Here is an 18,593-nt window from a genome sequence, read left to right on the forward strand (position 1 = left end):
GGCCCGCCTCACGTCGTCGTCGTCGTCAGCACGCCGGCCCGCCTCACGTCGTCGTCGTCAGCACACCGGCCACCGCGCCGACACGTATATATACGTCATTTGTATTCATATGCATGTATATATACGTCGCGGAGCACCGCCGCCCTCGTTCGCCCATGCGTTTCTATGTATACGGTGGAGCACCGCCGCCCTCGTTCACCCATGTGTACAGACATATATACGGCGGAGTGGAGCACCGCCACTCTTGTCACACCGCCCTTTCTCGTGGCCTAATTGATCAACATTCGTATTATCGTTATCGTTAATGCTAAACAATCACACCAGGGCGAACCGCGCTGTTGATGTCACCGACGTGGTTCGCCCTAGTCACCGACGCAATTTGCCCTCGGCCGTTTATGTATAGCCCTAATTCGCCCTAGTACCGACGTAGTTCATCCTAGTGTGGCGAATTGCGTCCGTGACCGAGGGGCAAGATTTAATAATGCATATTGTTCGTAGATTTTACGCATGTAATAAGCAAAGATTTGACGTACTATATATTGGTTTTGTTTTTTGAAGCTAGATGGCCGACCTGAGAAATATGGATGAGGAGGAGTTGATGATGAATTTGATCAACACTGGCACTCAAGTTGCCGGCGATGATGGTGCTAAAAATAACGTGCAAGAGGATGCAGATGACGGGAGTCAGTACTTAGCTCTTGAACAAAATGAGCAACAACATATTGGCCAAGTATATATTTTTTATTATTAGCTATATATATTATCATATGTCTTATGTGTGCTCATGACATTAAAAATAATGTTTATGTTTTGTAGCCCTCTGGATCGACATCAACAACTACAACGAAGAGTAAAAATGTTCGAGGTCCCAAAAAGCCATTGGAGGGTCGCTTCATCATCTCGGAGTTCAATGTGGATACAGGAGAACCGGGGGGGCCGAATAAAATGAAATTTGTGCACCACTATGGTTACCTTGTATGGGACCGGCTCCCGATTAGTACCCGTGAATGGATAAAGCTGAAAAAGGTTTTAGTGATTTGCCTCTTGACATTCCTGGAGGTGATGGCGAGAAGACTCTAGGAGAAGCGGAGAAGACATTCATTCTATGGCGCAAGCGCTACCTCATCATTCCAGGGATGTCGGCTCCACCTCCTCCTGAACTACCTCACCATAGGTACGTGCGGATGAAAACACTACATCATTAATTTGTATTGGCTTAAATAATTAACAATCTGCTCATAATAATATGTCATTCCTTTTTTTTGTAGCAGATCCTCCCCCAACCTAAATCCAATTGTTCAATCGCCAGATCATCATAGTGCTCTGTACAATGACATTGTGTTGGAAGACGAGGCTGCATCCACACCATCTCCAAGGAGGTCTCTAACGCCACAGCCGCCACCTCCAAGGAGGTCTCCAACGCCGCTGCCAACACCTCCAAGGAGGTCTCCAACGTCTCCCCCGCCCCCGCCTACCAAGAAGCCTAGCAAGAGGCCAGCCCCTCAAACGAAGAACTAGTCCCCGCCTGCAAAGAAAGCCACCGTGAAACCAAGGGCTATTCCCAAAATAATATCTGAAGAGAAGGAAGAAGGAACTGATGCATATAAAAAAGACATGTCTAGATTCTATGACAAACTTAAAATGAATCAAGAAGCAAGGAGAAACCTGGAGAAACCGTACTTCTTCGTAGCTCCAGATATTCTAAGAAAAAAGGTAACTTCTTACCAGCAACAACAGCGGGAATCTCGTAAGCCGTCCAAATCAACGTTATCAGACTATGACCGCACTCTCACCAAGTCAATTGAGGCGGCACAGAAAAAGAAGCGGGCAGGGAAAGGAGTTGCCCAACTCGGACAACAAGCGCACCAATCAATCCCCCCGCTAGTTGTTGGTAATGAATATGGTTCGAATTTAGGATTAATTCATCAGGCAAACATACCTCCGGATGTCGATTTGGATCACCTTGGTGAATTTCTTGATGAGACTGGTCTCGACCTTTACCAGATGTTTGGTGATGGAAACATTGAGAGTGCGGCGGAGGTTGATATTTGGAAGAAAAAATTTGTACTAGGCCAGAGTCTATACAACCCTCAAGCCTTATCTGATCTGGGGACGCAAATGTACCTGCTAAACAAGTGGTACATGCAGGCGTCTACCAGTGGAGACTTCTGCATTGGTGTCAGAATTAGAGACGAACATTGGTTCCGTGGCGATGATGTTATGTATGTTGACTTTGCAGAATTTCATCAACTATGCCACCTGACCTCTCTAGACAAAGTTATCATTAGCTGCTATTGCCTGTAAGTAATAATTCTTTCGATCTATTATTAAACTCATTATATGTGTGTATATGCATATAAATTATCCTAACAAGTACTATATATATGCAGATTTACAATGACAGAGCTCAGAAAGGAAGGCTGCAATGAAATTGGTTTTGTTGATCCCCATATAGTATTCAAAGACCCAATTACTCCAAAGACTAATTGAAAGTCTGAGTCAGAGAGTAACCTCATGAACTTCTTAGTGAACCAACGCCACAAGAAGGATATACTCTTTCCCTATAACTTCAAGTGAGTGTTAATCATGTCGATCATATCCTTAATGGCTCATATGTTGATTCTAGTTAATTAATGAGTGTTATGCGTTATATCCTATAAACACATGCAGCAATCACTGGAAATTGATGGACATCGATCTGGTGAAAAGTCACTTGATAATCTATGACTCGATGAGAAAACCACAACAAGACTACCAAGATATGATAGATATTATCCAGAGGTAATTTCGGGATCTCTAGCAACTATATATACACACAAACATGATGATTAACTATATCTGATGACGTGGCAAATTTTTTATTGGGCAGTGTTTGGAAAACCTTTATTGAGAAGCAACACATGGAAAAATGCAAAGCGCCACTGAATGTAATCCCTTTGAAAGTAAGCCCCCTGAATCGCATCATCTTTATTAATTAAACATATAGCTTTCACCGGATCACCAGATTGGATGACAAATCTTTTTCTCGTAAAGTGGTGTCTGAGGCAGGAACAGGAGAATAACTACTGTGGTTACTATGTTTGCAAGTTTATCAAGGTGCTCTCCCAAAGAACTCCTACAGAGAGACTCAAAGTACGTTAAAAATACACTATATATTCATTTAATTATTATTATTGATTGTGTTACTATGTCTTTATATATATATATATATATGTACATATATTAATTTATTTTCCTTTAATTCAAACCTGTAGACTCGATGGTTGGAGGAAAAGGTCATACGGCAAGACCAAATCAAAGCAATTCAAGAGTCTATAGCCGGATTTTTTAATGAGCAGGTCATCGATTCCAAGGGCGAGTTCTACTTCGACCCAACACTGCCATTGAAGCCAAGCTAAAGGATGAGAGGAAACTTGTTATGTCACAACAACTGTAATGCAATCTTTTGTAATATATGCACATGAAATAATATAATGTAAAATACACATATGCATGCATGCATGTAAATATATATATGATGCATGCATGCATATATATATATATATATTTCTATGCTTGAATTGTGTGATTTAATACGTTCATTGTGCTTGAACCGAAACATACTATACGCGCGTATAAATGTATAATTAGCAGCGTACAATATGACTTCGAAAACCTATTTTGAAAAGAAAACAAAAAAATGAAAAGAAAAGAAAAAAGAAAAAAACCTTTAGTCCTGGTTCGTATTACCAACCGGGACTAAAGGTGCCGGCCATCGTGGCATGTCAGGAGGCACCTTTAGTTTCGGTTGGTGTTACCCACCGGGACTAAAGGTCCTCCTTTAGTCCCGGTTCCTGACCCGGGATTAAAGGACCCCCCTTTAGTCCCGGATACTTGCTCCCGGATGGGGAACCGGGACTAGAGGGGGTTCCCCACCGGGAGTAAAGCTCGGTTCTCTACCAGTGAAAATATCTATCAAACAAATCTGGCGTGCATGCACATGCATGCTGCATGGATTTGTGCCAATATTTCCCAACGTCAAGTATGTAAGTTGGTGGATTATTTCTCTGCGTCATAATTTATATCCCAAATTGTGTTACGTGAACTTGATTTTTTTTTTTGAAATCTGGCCTATTTAAGGTTGGAGGTCTCACATGAATTGTAATATTTTATTTTGGGATACAACATACATATTTGTGTAACATGCATTCATAATTAAGTTGTGAGTCTTTAATAATCTAACATACTTAATCATAGAAATATTTTTTACGTGTGATATCTAAGGCTTAACTGATATCTTGTGTATGTATGCTTTATGTATGAAGATAAGAACATGCATATTCATGGTGTAACATGACCAATTGTTGTAATTTTCTTAACGTGTGACATCTAGTGTCTAATGTGACCAATTTTTTTAAGAATGTGTAATAGATTCACGTGTGGCATATCCATATGACCATACATGTGTGTTGGACGTTGGACTAAAATCAATTTCAATTGTTTTCTATCTTTTAAAAAAGATATTCACATATGTTTCCTTACTATTCAATGGTGAGACTAAGGAAGGATGCCTCAGCAGATAAAGAAGGATGTTCGATGAGATTTCGTCTAGCCTTTTTCTTTTTTTCCTTTTTAAATGATTTAGTTATTTATTAATTACTTATTTTTTGTATAGATTTTAAAAGTGAAGGGCTGAGATTTGTTTGACATCTTACCTCTTATGAGGTAAAGGTTGTACCGTAGCAAGGCCCCGGACTCAAACAAACCGTTATGCAGATTGAAGTTAACTGGAAGGTACAATTGCGGTTAGAGCCTATATGAGGGCCAAAAAGAGAGAGTCACATCAACGAAGATGCATGGGAAGCCGTGTGAAAGGTTTTGTGGACTCAAAGCGTTGATGACAATGGAGACCAGAGGGCAAGTGCATGATCTGGAGACATAGACGAAACTCTAGACACTATAGCCGCAAGCATCAAAAAGCAGTAAGCCATACTCTAAATAAAGGACATGCCGAATTCTGAACATGACCTAGCAAACCTAAATGAAAGGAATGCAATGTAACAAAGCATAAGCACCAGCCCACATATGGCCCATCGTAGAGCAGCTCAATCGTACAATACTTTTTTTCGAAAACGTGCGCTGCACGTGTCTCATTAAGAGAAGATAGAGTTTTTGTTACACATTTGGTCACATACCATGGCGAGATGCCGTGGTTTGCGGACTAGGCACACGACACAAATCGCCGGCTAGAACGGTGCAGCCAGGAGGTTTAACTAAGCGAGAAACTGTTTTGCGACCAAGAATGAAGGCGTAGCGCGTTCTAGCCTGCGACCGAGAAGAGCGACGCCAAGCACCGGTAACCCGCGCTGATGTAGGCGTCCAGTTCATTGGTGATCGCGTCCAATACCTGCGACGTCGTCCTGGCAGCGGAGTTGAAGGTCCTGCCGTTGCGCTCCTTCCAGATGACCCAGGAGACCTAGAGCACGAGGGAGTCAAATGCCCAACGTACGTCCTCCGGCACCGCGTCGTGCGTCAGCAGCCACCAATCGGCGAGAGTGGAGCTGGTGTCCGGTGCAAGAGGTGCTGTTGGCCCGCCGACGCGAGCAGGCGTGCCCAAACTTCCCGCGTGAACATGCAGGAGGCGAGCAGGTGGTCGGTTGTCTCGTCGGCTTGATTGCAGAGCGCACACACTGCGTCTGGCTGCAGCCCGTGCCTCATGCGACGTTTCGCAGTCCATAGACGGCCATGGAGGGCTAGCCAGAAGAAGAACTTGACCTTAGGGGGAACGGCTGCCTTCCAGACGAGCTTAGCTCCCGGCAGGGAGGTCATGCCGGTGAAGAACGCCCTGTACGCTGAGGATGCGGTGTAGTTGCCGCATGTGGTCCATTTCCAGATGAAGCGGTCAGGCGTGTGCGGCGATAGCTGGAATGACTCAAGGGTGTCCCATAGCTGGAAGTATTCCCAGAGCACCGTGGCGGTGGGCGCGCCTGTGATGTCCCTCGTCCACTGCCGGTCGTGGAGGGCGTCATTGACGGAGCGTTTACGACGGCGACAGGCGACAGCTTTGTAGAGGTTGGGGGCAGATCGGCATATATGGGCCCGTTCGGAAGCCAGGAATCCGTCCAAAAAAGGGCCGAGGCGCCGTCGCCGATCTGGACGGTGACAGAGGCCTGGAACATTTGCTCGACCTTGCGCTCAGGCCGGGAAGGCAGCCGCGACCAGACGGCGTGGGGTTGGGAACGTCGCAACCACTCCCAGCGGAGGCGGAGGGCGAAGCCGAGGATCCGCAAGTCCGGCAGTCCCAGGCCGCCGCAGTCCTTGGGGGAGCAAACGATGGGCCATGCAAGTTTGCACTTGCCGCCTTCTGGTCAGCTACTCACCAGAGCACAACCGTCAACCGTGCCCTTGAATATGCGGCCTAGCTTGCCAGGGGAAGATGCAAAGGTGGAGCTAGACGCGGAAATTTTGCCCTGCAGGGCACATGCTCCCAAGCATGCGACCGTTGGATTTCGTTTCGAGATCTGTGCCAGCCAACAAGTATACTGCTCGTATTCTGTATTGGAATATTTTCTGGAGATCGTATTCGAGTCAGACACAATCAACTTTTTCGTTCCTCTCTTCTCTCCCCGTCGCCGTTCCCCTCTCTCCCTCGCTCTCTCTTCTTCCCTCGCTCTCTCTCATCTCTCCCCGTCGCCATTCCTCTCTCCCTGCCGCCGCTCCTGTCTCTCTCATCTCTCTCCCTCCGGCGTCGCTCCTCTCTCCCTCCGGCGCCGCTCCTCTCTCCCTCCCCAGCGGCGCTCCTCTCTCTCCCGCTTCCGCCGCCCACTTTTCCGCCCGTTTGCCGCGCTTGGCACCGACGACGCCGGCAACATGCTCGTGCCGCTCAACTTTGCCGCTTCCATCTTTTCCTCTCTCCAATTCTACCCTCTCGGCTCCTCTCCTACCCATGATTTAATTTCTCTCTCCTCTTGAGTCATCAGGTACGCTCATCTCTCTAGATCCCCAATTATAGTTTCTGTTATGTTATTTTCTTTACTTTATAACTTCTAGTTTGAATACTCATCATTTTCTTCGTTTTTTTAGTATGCATCCTCACCAGCTTTGTCCTGGCATTGCAGATTTAGAACTTCAATCTAAAAAAAGGTCACTTCATTTTAATGCAATTCTTGTTTTTTTTCTTTCTTCACTGCAGTGTGTTTTACTATCTCGAGTGTTGCCTTTTACTTTTTTTTTACCGGGACCGATCACTGCATTTATCGAATTGCTGATTTACCAAAGCCTTTTTTGTTGTCAAAAATTTCTGATCAGCTCTGTACCATTCGGTACTGTATGCTTGCTCTTCACTGCGTTTTTGGTCCACCAGGTTTTAACTGTTTCTTTTGTTGTAAGATTACAGATCCGTGGTTTCATCCCAATGCTCACTTTGATAACCTTGTCTTTTTTTTTTTGGTGTCTCGAAAGATATATTTGTTGATATTTTAACTTTTACTTGTCAAAATTTTCAGATCCCTCTCTGGACTACATCGTTGTTCTTCACTGCGGTTTATTTTGCTCCAGCGCCGGTAGTGTTTTAACTGCTTCATCCTCAGGTACTCCGTCATCTTCAGGTCCGGTATTTTTTATTCTCGAGTTTAAGTTTTTAGGTATGATTCTTATACAATTATTATCTTGTGCAGGTCTGGCTCCATGAACTAGTCCAGCGTTGTTTGCCAAAAATCGATCTCGCGACGACTGCCTCTGTTTAATTACATTTGGTCGAATGTTATGTTTTGTACAGTGCAAATGTTAATGAGGCCTCTGTTTTCAACCGCTGCTAGGAGCTTTTGTTCCTATCTGCTGTTAGATTTGTTTTTTATCATATTATCATGTGTATCTTTATTTTTATTTTTCTATACAGATTAACCTGCCTCATTACAATTTGTAAAAGTTTGAAACTGTATTACAGGAGTGCATACGTATTGCTGAAGTTTTAAAAGTTGATACTTTTGTATAGTTGTTTGTTCTGACAAAACTGTTTTGTTCAGGCAGAGGGATGCTGGTGGTGTGTATTGCTACTGAAATTTGCTGTTAAGTTTGAGAGATATCTGATGGTGAGGTGAGATCTTAAAGGCACTACTATCTGTTTCTGTAATTGTTAATTTTAGCAGGATATAGTCTGACCACATTGTAATTTTCATGCTAAATTCTATCGGTCGGTGCTGATGTTAGTGAAGTTGAGGCTGGGAAGAAGGTAAGCAGCATTTTGTGACTTATCACTTATTGATGCATGCTCAAATGCTCGCTTGTGCCAACAAGAAGCATTCTGTGCTTTGCATGTGAAGTTGTAAACTTTAGAGAACAATCTACCATATTTACTTGAGTACATTGAATGAACAATCTAATTGTACTGTAATTATTTAAATTTAAATGAATGGACTATGTTTACTTGATTAGATTGCAGGTGGTTATGTTTCTGAAACAAATACATTGTGCTAATTTGCAAGCTGCTACCATTAAGACATTGTCTGCTGCTGAAATCTGCTTGTCATGCTGAAAATAGACATGCTTTTTTTTTTGTTTTTTATCCTTGTCTATTTTGCCCTACAGTGATATTGTTATCTTGTCAATTCTTACAGTTTGCATAGTCCATTGAATGTACTTTTACCGAAGTACAATGCTCACAATTTAGAATACTCTAACCAGTTTGCACTTGCAGGTTCTCTTCTCAGACATCAATGCTTATGAGGTAACTGACTAATTTCTTCTTAACGAATGTTTTTGGCCTTGTCCTGTGCCCTATGTTTTCTGATTCAATCGACATAGATGACTTAGCTCACTGTGTTGTAGGTGGACCTTGGTACCGATGAGAAGCACTGCTTCTGGCATGAGTCAGATTTGTTAGCTGTAGTTGAATGAATTTTACCATGAAAATTTCAGACTTACCTTGGAAGGCTCCAACTGCATGGACTTATCTTGCCCCCTACTTTGTTGTATGCCATTTGGATGTTCGTGAATCTAGCTTCTAGATGAGTGTTAGTTACCATTGAATTTTGGCCACCGTAAACTAGAATTATGTTAATGCCCCTTTTCTTTATAGCACGCTCTCATAAAGTGCCCAGATATGGATACGAAGTTGCGTGAACCGAACCTGAAAGTTGAAATGGTTACATTGTTCATCTGGTGTTTGTGCTTCTGAACATTCTTTAAGCAATATCGTAAATAAATACTTCAACTACGAACTTCAGATTTTATTGTGCTGACTATAGTCTCATTCGATTTGTTTGAAAGTATCGGCAGGAGTGTTAGATATCTGTTTTATGCTAACAGCTGCGGCTTTTCTGTTTTCATGTCTGATCCACTACCTTTATTTCTTATAAGATATCAGTTTATGTTGTACCTATCATACGAATGCACAATGTTTTAGAACTTGTAGTTTATCCATGTCCTATACTAATTAAAGTATTATTTAATCCTTCTTATTAACATTATGGTATAATTTTCCTTGTAGTACTCTTGCACGTTTTCTGGGCATTTAAGTTTCTCTACATAGATTCGAACATGTACACTGGTAATTCTCCCTTGTATCAGTTTTATTAGTACTTGCCCATTTATAGTACCACATGTTTGGGCTTCTTTTGTTCTTAATAGTACATTTTTTACATCCCACCTAATTATAGTAGATTTTCACATGGTGGAGTGCATTACAGGTGGATGTGCGGCATATAGTGGTGATCCAAGATTAATGTTTGGAGGTCCTCTGTCTCAAGAACAAATGATGGTTGTTGAGTTCTGCTCTAAAAATGTAGAAGCTATTCGGGCTGATTGTGTCACGCGTTATGATAGTGCTGCATCCATGTTCCAAGATTGGTTTGACTTCTCGAGATTGGTTTCTAGTGCAATGACAATGCAATGAAATTCATTTCTAGTGCAATGGCTAGTGTTGAGGCTGATATGGATTCCAAGTTTGAAGCTAGTAAAGCCAAGATCGAGGACCTGGTGTTGTATATCCATTGGATTTTCGACATTGACCACAACTGAGCTTTATTGCATCTGTGTAATAGCTAGGGTAATATTCTATAGATTTATTTAACCACACATATTGATTTGAAAGGTCGCTTGTTCACATGACTGCTATTATTTTATCGTGTGCTAAGACATACTCTTTCCGTCCCTTTATATCTGTCGCCGTTGGAGTGCGTGTCACAAGTTTAACTCGATTTATAGAAAATCTGTGCAACATTTGTATCTTCAAATAAATTTATTAAAAAACTAGATTCAAAGATCTTTCCAATGATATTAATTATGTACTATAAATATTAATATTTTTAATATATATTTAATTAAAATTGTTTCTCGAGAAGCGCAAATGACAGATATTTAGGGACAGAGGGAGTACTAAGTATGTTTGAAACTGGATCTAGTAAGGATGGCCTAGTTTAAGTGGGCTATTCTTATCGAAGAAATATGGTCGGCAGTCCACCGAGAGGTATACCCATGATGGTAGATTGATCGGTAGAGGTGCGCGTAATCAGGAACCGGATGGTAACAGAGACACAAGACACGAGATTTATACAGGTTCAGGTCGCTAGCGTGACGTAAAACCCTACGTCCTGTACTCTGTTATTTTGTATTGATTGGGTATGAGATCTGGTCCTATGTCTAGGGGACCCCAGCCTCTCCTTATATACTCTGAAGGGACAGGGTTACATAGAAAATATCCGATGTGGTACAATATCTAATACATCATAGCGGTGCACGCCGAGCTGAGCCGTGCGTCATACGCCTCGATCTTGTGGGCTGGGTCACCTCTGATGGTGCGGCCCATGTACAGCCCTGTGGGTATATGGGGTTATACCCCCACAGCTAGTCCCCGAGCGCCTTGTATCCGATGAACAGTGCCATCTTGAGCTTGTCCGGGTTGTCCAACGTGCGTCCGAGTTGTTGAACACGAAGTCCGAGCTGTTGAAGCAGATGTTCGAGCAGTTCAACAGGTCGCTGAATCCAGACTTGCTCAAGGCTGAGGTTTGCCCGAAGAATGCAAGGGGCTCAAGATAAAATTTGAAAAATCTTGATCGGTGCAGTGTACACACTGAAGTGACAACTGCGATGGCGCCGACAATGTAGTTATCAGAAAAGAACCGGTACATGCACCGCAAGGTGCAGTGTACACACTGTAGTCCCCGAGCCTGCTGGAAGACGAAGAATGAATCTTGTTGCAGGGTCAAAGAAAATAAGCCTAAAATGTACTTAACAAGGTGTAACGGAACCGCCCAAATTATAAGAACACAAGTACAAAATTAATCACCGAAGTAATCAAATTGTCACACTTGAACCCAAATAACTCCGGTAGTCCAATGAAATCGCGTGGGATTTCAAACCAACCAACATACAAGCCAAGATCGTAGTGGTTCAACATAACAACTCAAATGTTACATCCATTTCATAAGTAGTTCAACCTACATCGGAGTTCGACATAAATATTACAAATCGAGTTCAAAAGTAGCGGAAGCAAGGTAGTTTGAAAACAGCATCACCCTTATTTCAAATACATGCTAGTACCAAGATCAACTTCCAACAAAAGCATTAGAGACAAGATAACTCAGAAGGATCATGCCCATGATCACACTCCGCCACTACGGCAGGAGCCATCCAATTCTTGTAGTAGCCATGATACATCACAACCTGCAATAAGTGGGAAATAAACCCTGAGTACGAGGAGTACTCAGCTAGACTTACTCGTCATAAACCAGAAATAATATGACACCAATGAGTATGCAAGGCTTTTATAAGGTGGACCGGCTTGACTTGTTTTGCAGAAGAGCATAAGTTATCATATATGAACCATTTAAAGTATAAGCATCAACTTAATTATACCTGATTAATCTAAGTAAGCACGTACGCTAGAGCAATCACTTGATTACCATTAACATTGAAGGTTACCATATCAGGTTCAGCATTTCCAACATCATCCACCCGTGTTCCATAAACATTACTACGATGTCGTAGCTCAAGTCAAGTGCTCACTATCCAGGAGCGATGGCGATTTGAATCGATTATTAACTAGCTGGTGATTTATTCCTCACACAAACCACACTCACTCGTGAAGTGAGCTACATGTCACCAATGACACTATTCCGGTAAATGTCGCGGGATAAACTGGAGCCGCACTACCTAGGGACTGCTCGACAGCCAGGAGTCGGCCTTACCGCCCTTGGGCTCACTCTTCACGTCCCCGTCAGACCCCCTCCCGCAGCAGTCTGCGCACCCGTGTAGATCTCGGTCCGAATAGTGCCACTAGCTTCGCGGTCATAACGACTTATCCGGTCAGCTAAATGTGAGACATGCATTCAACATGACAAGAGGGACGAGCAACGGTCGGTCCTTAATCGACACAGACGGAATCACTATAGTCCAAAACCCTATAAGACTCTGCCCGGTCTCTATTTATCCATCAACACTTGGTTATTTTCCATGATAACAATTATAGCCAATCATAACTAGGTATCCATCTATACCTCGCAGGTGACAGAAAATCACCCGACTTCTACCGGTCTAAGCATGGCTAAGCAATACTTTCCATCCTAAACCAAAAATAGGATTCCAGACATATTTACGGGAATGAAAGGGTATATATGCAGCAAGTGTTTCCAATCAACTCCTATAACTTAATGTAATAATACATATATAACATATATATACTCAATTGCTTTTATAAAGTAGGAGGCTTAAAATGCTCCGGGGCTTGCCTGGGATCGAACACTTAGGTTTGTGTTTGACAGATGACACTCGCTTGGCGAGCATCTCCTATCCCGGAACTTGCTTAGTTCTTCCATCTTGGGGATATGTCCACCTAACACTGTCTTCGGGTTTGGCTCCAATATCTCGTCCTTCACGTGGTGCATCTAGTGTACCTAGATGAGATGCAAGATGCATGTGTATGAATATGATGAATGGTAACACAAAAGGCATCACATAAGCATTCAAACAAACACAAAATTATGCAAGACATAGACACTAATAGTTATTTAACTAGCATCACATAACCAATTATAAAGGGCAAGCGCATCAAGCATAACACAAGTTTAACAAGATCACAAGTATCTTAACTTGACCATCAACAAGGGTATAAGCCACACTTAGCAACACATGGAGTAAACAACCACAACTAGCATCTGTCAATTTCTGGACTGCAAACAATAGCTGCATGTTTGGATCATAACTGGAGTTATACAAATCCAATAGCCATGTAACAAGATATTCTGCAAAGCTTATGAAATTTTCTACAATTAATCTTTAATCATCTTAGCATGATTCTCAAGTTAACCAAGTCAAACATGCATATTTACATAAATTGGTCCAGTGATTCCAGAGAACACCCATTTCTGGAACCAAACTTGAATAGGCATAGCTCCCAAACCACAAGGCCAAATACTACCAAATTTTAACAGCAGCTAGATACATGAATTACCTACAACTTTGTTGTAAACATATTTCTTAGAAAACTTCATTTACATGGTGTTATTTACAAAGTTCCCAGAACTGTCCAGAACCCAATAATTGCAAGAAATAATTATTAACTTATGTTGTAAACATATAATTGGACAAAACCAATTTTACTAACATGTCCCACATGACTAGTGAACATCAGAAAACATAGTGTCCCCCACCAAATAAATTCTTTTAATACATTTCTTAATTTATTTCGATAATAAGGTGAATTAAAGAACATATACCAAAAGTGCACAATAAATTTTACAAAAAATACAGTAGCTCATACATGTTCTCATAAGTCCACTGTATAAATTTCAAGCAATTTGAATAAGCATAGAAACCTCTATAGAAAATACAAAATGCTAAAGCAAGAAATCATGTGAGAGCAAGATAAACCAATAACTCACTCATACAGCAACCAATGACAATGAAATTTTGACCACACATCAAACATCACATGAGTAGCATGTCATAAAAATTTCACTTCATTTGGAGCCCTACATCTGCGGTTATAAAAAAGACAAATACAACTAGCATTGAAAACCTAGATGCATAAATCTATTTTTACAGCTAAAACTTTAAACTAAAACATGACATATTATAGCTCCACTGCATAGAAAATTTCACAAGGATTCCAAAAAGTCCTCATTTGCTATTTTACGAATTTTCTATGATTTACTATGCATTTTCAAAAATCAACCAAAATCAAAACAAACAGGTCCTTATGGCACTATTCATATGAGTCACAGACTGTGCAGTTAGGCCCCTAGCTTTAGTCGAATTCGAAGACAAGGTCCCTGTCGCGATTTACAGAGGGAGTCGTCGGGGATCTCGCTGGGAAGGTCGGTAGGGGCTGCGCCGGCGGTGAAGGAGTGGTGGGGGAGCCTTAGGGTGCCCGCGCACACCCGCTAGGCTACCCATCTCGGCGCGAGGCGGCCTGTGGTGGCGTGGCGACAGCAGCAGGCGGCGGCGATGGCAGCGGCCCGGTGGCAGCGGCGCTCCGGCGACAAGCCGACCTGCCGAGGTGCGCGCTGGAGGGAGAAGAAGGCGGCAGAGCTGCTGGTGGTGCTGGCTCGGTGCGATGGAGTGCAGAGGCATGGGAACACGGCGGCGACCGCGGAGCTTGCGGTGGCCATGGCGAACGCGATGGGGAACGCTAGGGAGAGAGCTGGAAAGAGCGAGAACGAGTGAGGGAGGAGTGGGGAGCTCGGCGTCCACACCGAGAAAAGCAGGGGCGCGGCAGGGAGACAGGCACACGCTTCCAGCCATCGTGGGGCGCGAACTCGTGCATGGTCGCCACGAGGCAATTCGTCGAGCACGTGGCGTGCAGCGGCGTAGGCAAGGTGGAACGCGATTTGGGCTGGCTTCTGGGCCGAATTAGACATTGGTCCGAAAACGAAGTTGGTAGCCCACATAAAGCTCTACAATTTTGATTTAAGGTTCATGGTCATTAGGGCAACATATTAAGAGATAATCAACTCCAAACTTGGCACTGTCACCGACTTAATGATGATTAAGCTCTGCTCGGTTTTCGCTAGTTTTGGGAGGCCAAACTTGATCAAATGAATTCCAACTTTTTACATGGTCTTCTCCTATGAGTTAGCTTCAACTCTTATTTTTGGACCAACTCAAGTCGCATAACAAAAACTCGAGAACGCGCAATGCCAATCTTCATCGCTATAGAGATCACAGACTTAGAATAATTTGAAGTACTGAAAACAGCAGCAGATTCAATATTTTAGCCTCGGTTTGACTTGCTTCCAAGCTGATTCATGGTATGGTCCAAAAAAAATTTGTTGTACTCAAAACAAGCAACAACTTTTATTAAAGGATCTTCTACTGGTTTTGCCTGGTTAGGAAGATACAATGCTCCAAAGTAGGGTACCCGAGCTAAAACGTCAGTTAGGACAGCCAAAATCTTAGGCTCCAAAACAGCATTGCATTGAATCTTGTAAGCTCTATATGACTAGGTTAGAGACCAAACTAGCTCTTGACCATTAAACGAAGTTTATTCTACATAACATGATCCACAACTTTTATTAAAGGACAAACTCCAAAACATGCACATAACCTATAGTTCTACTTTGACCAATGTAGGATCACGATAAAGCTTAAATTATCCTTTTTGATCCATTGGAGCATTTTCTTGGCATTTGCTCAACACGAACCTTTCATGACTTTTGTTGTAGAGTTCATCTAGAGTCATTTGGGCAAGGTTGCAAGGTTTGGTTGATGACCTATATTTCCATTCACTTAATAGTGCAATTCAAGCACTTAGTAAAGCCATTCCAACAAGGATATAACTTATCATTTCACGTGACTTTTTGATTCCAAATTTCATGAATCTTTTCCAGTGACCAATATAGATGGGTATTGATGTGAGACACATGAAGATATTACAATAACACCACCCAAGCATATATCTTGAAAAGGGCCTATATGTAAAGCAAGGGTGCAATATCCAAGTTTAGGTTGGGGCTCATTTCCATAGGTTTGACCTTGGCATCTTCATCACCACTTAATCTGTCATGTTTGAGCTCAAACCCACTGCTTAACGAGTGACAAACACCTGGGGTGTTACACAAGGCCCCGATGTGCTGCCCAAGATCAGCACCCTGATCCGAACAGCGTGGAGCAACCTGATAGCACACCAGCTTAATCGGAGTGAAGCGAAGATGTAGCAAAACCCGACCACCAAGGGAGTCCCCAGCTCAGCAGGCGACTCTTGCACAGATAAGACGAATGCTGAGGAGTCCCCAGCTCAGCTGGCGAGCACCCAGCGTAGCTGACGATGAAGTCCAAGCGACGAATAGCTGGAATGACTGGTCGGCGAGCACCGAGCAGTCCAACCAATTGGTCGGCGGCAGAGTGAACACCGAGCAGGAGTGAACGCCGAACGCACCGACCAATTGGTTGATGGTGAAGTCTGTCTGCTAGGTGGTGCGACAACCCAGACGATGATCTTCTTATCCTTCCCGAGTAATTTAGTCCCCGAGCGTAAGCTCGGCAACCAAACCTTGCTCCTGAAAAATAAACATGGAGAATAGGTAGTACATGATGCACAGATAAAGTATAAGAGCTCATGTTCTTTTTGTAGTGTTTATACTTAGTATAAACATGCTCCGACTAGTTGGTATAAACACTCAGTGTTTATTTGGTTATGCATTATACTCAGTATAATTCGTTACGCGAAAAACTCAGTTTTTAGTCATTAGGTCGTTTAGATCAGCGCGAGTAATTAGTCTGTCCTAGAGATTCGTTAGCTCTGGTCTGACCAGCGACCCCAGAGCGTGAGGCACGGAGCCCAGGCACGCGTGAGAGTACTGGCCTCGCCAGAGAGCTACTGCCGACCACCCGAAACGTAGAGAGCGGATCTCATGCACGTGTGGGGAGAAGTCGGAGATAGCGCCGGCTCTGAGAAACTCAAGTAGGAGACATAACCGGTCGGCTAACCGTTGTAAAATATATACATCTTTAAAATTGTATTATGAAGAAAATTTGACGCTGAGCGCACCCTCGGGGTGGTCGGCGCAGATATATATATGGCGATCGAAGAAATATTTATTTAAGAAAATAACACTTAGCTTGTTGGTGGAGATGGGTCGTCGTCATCGTGGCCGAGTAGATGGACGTGGTTCGGACGGCTCGCTGATGGCTCGACGTGGCTCGCTTGATGGCTCAAACGGCTCGCTAGTAGCCTGACGTAGCTCGATGTCTTGCCTGTGCATCGTCTCCTCCGAGTCCGTGCAAATCCATCCTTCTGTGCCAAATTTGGCGTCGTCGTGATCGCCGACAGAAAGCGTCTTGCCTCCTGCCCTGCGAGATCCAAGTATGCTGCCAGTCCCGTCGCCGTGGAAAGTGTGCATGCATGCGCGTAAAGAATGGCTTGGTGAGAGCTGAGGGGTGATCAGTCGATGACAGATGACGGGATGTTGAGTTCTGTTGATGATCGACGAGCGTTGTTGAGGAGGTCCGGCGCCGGACGATGGCAAGTGTTGCTACCGGACGTCGGCTACGGGTCACCGCAGCCGTCATCATCGATCATAAAGAGAAGTAGATGTATCTTGTATACATATATACGGATATATATATATATATATATATATATATATATATATATATATATATATATATATATATATATATATAGGGAGAGGCTATTCAGTAGCCGGCTACAAAATAAGTTATTCTGTAGCCACCTCCATTTACTATAATTTTATATACTAATTTACCGTAATGTCAATACATATTTACGATAGTTGGGTTACTATAACACATAGGGATATTTACCATAACATTATATTAAACCACTTAGTAAGGAGTTACTATAATCTCGTAAATTAACATAGTAATTATCGTAACTCAAAGTGGCTACAGAATAAGTTATTCTGTAGCCAGCTACAGGATAGTAGTTCTATTCAAACATATATATATATATATATATATATATATATATATATATATATATATATATATAGAACAACTACTCTATAGCTGGCTACAAAATAACCTATTCTGTAGCCACCTTGAGTTACTAAAATTACTATGTTAATTTATGAGATTATAGTAACTCCTTACTAAGTGGTTTACTATAACGTTATGGTAAATATCCCTATGTGTTATAGTAACCCAACTATAGTAAATATATATTGACATTATCGTAAATTAGTATATAAAATTATGGTAAATGGAGGTGGCTACAGAATAACTTATTCTGTAGCTGGCTACTGAATAGCCTCTCCCTATATATATATATATATATATATATATATATATATAGGGAGAGGCTATTCAGTAGCCAGCTACAGAATAAGTTATTCTGTAGCCACCTCCATTTACCATAATTTTATATACTAATTTACGATAATGTCAATATATATTTACTATAGTTGGGTTACTATAATACACGGGGATATTTACCATAACGTTGTAGTAAACCACTTAGTAAGGAGTTACTATAATCTCATAAATTAACATAGTAATTATCGTAACTCAAAGTGGCTACAGAATAAGTTATTTTGTAGCCAGCTATAGGATAGTAGTTCTATATATATATATATATATATATATATATATATATATATATATATATATATATATATATATATATATATATATTATAGCATCTCCAAGAGTTTGTCAAA

General features: G+C 42.3%; 1 long non-coding RNA gene and 1 pseudogene across 3 annotated transcripts; one reads left to right on the plus strand and one right to left on the minus strand.

The window, feature by feature from the left end:
• Window positions 1-18,593, minus strand: part of LOC136480924 (proline-rich receptor-like protein kinase PERK8) — a 91,354-nt pseudogene that overhangs the window by 11,881 nt on the left and 60,880 nt on the right.
• Window positions 6,588-10,119, plus strand: LOC136484275 (uncharacterized). Of its 3 annotated transcripts, XR_010765851.1 has the most exons (8): window positions 6,588-6,959; window positions 7,063-7,122; window positions 7,485-7,568; window positions 8,004-8,074; window positions 8,188-8,209; window positions 8,675-8,704; window positions 9,467-9,526; window positions 9,666-10,119. It is a non-coding gene; the product is annotated as an uncharacterized lncRNA (long non-coding RNA). The 3 variants fall into 3 exon arrangements; XR_010765850.1 differs by lacking the exon at window positions 7,063-7,122 and having other exon boundaries at window positions 7,656-8,074; XR_010765849.1 differs by lacking the exon at window positions 7,063-7,122.

The sequence above is a fragment of the Miscanthus floridulus genome, chromosome 9, assembly GCF_019320115.1.
Source record: "Miscanthus floridulus cultivar M001 chromosome 9, ASM1932011v1, whole genome shotgun sequence".
NCBI classification, from domain to species: Eukaryota; Viridiplantae; Streptophyta; class Magnoliopsida; order Poales; family Poaceae; genus Miscanthus; species Miscanthus floridulus.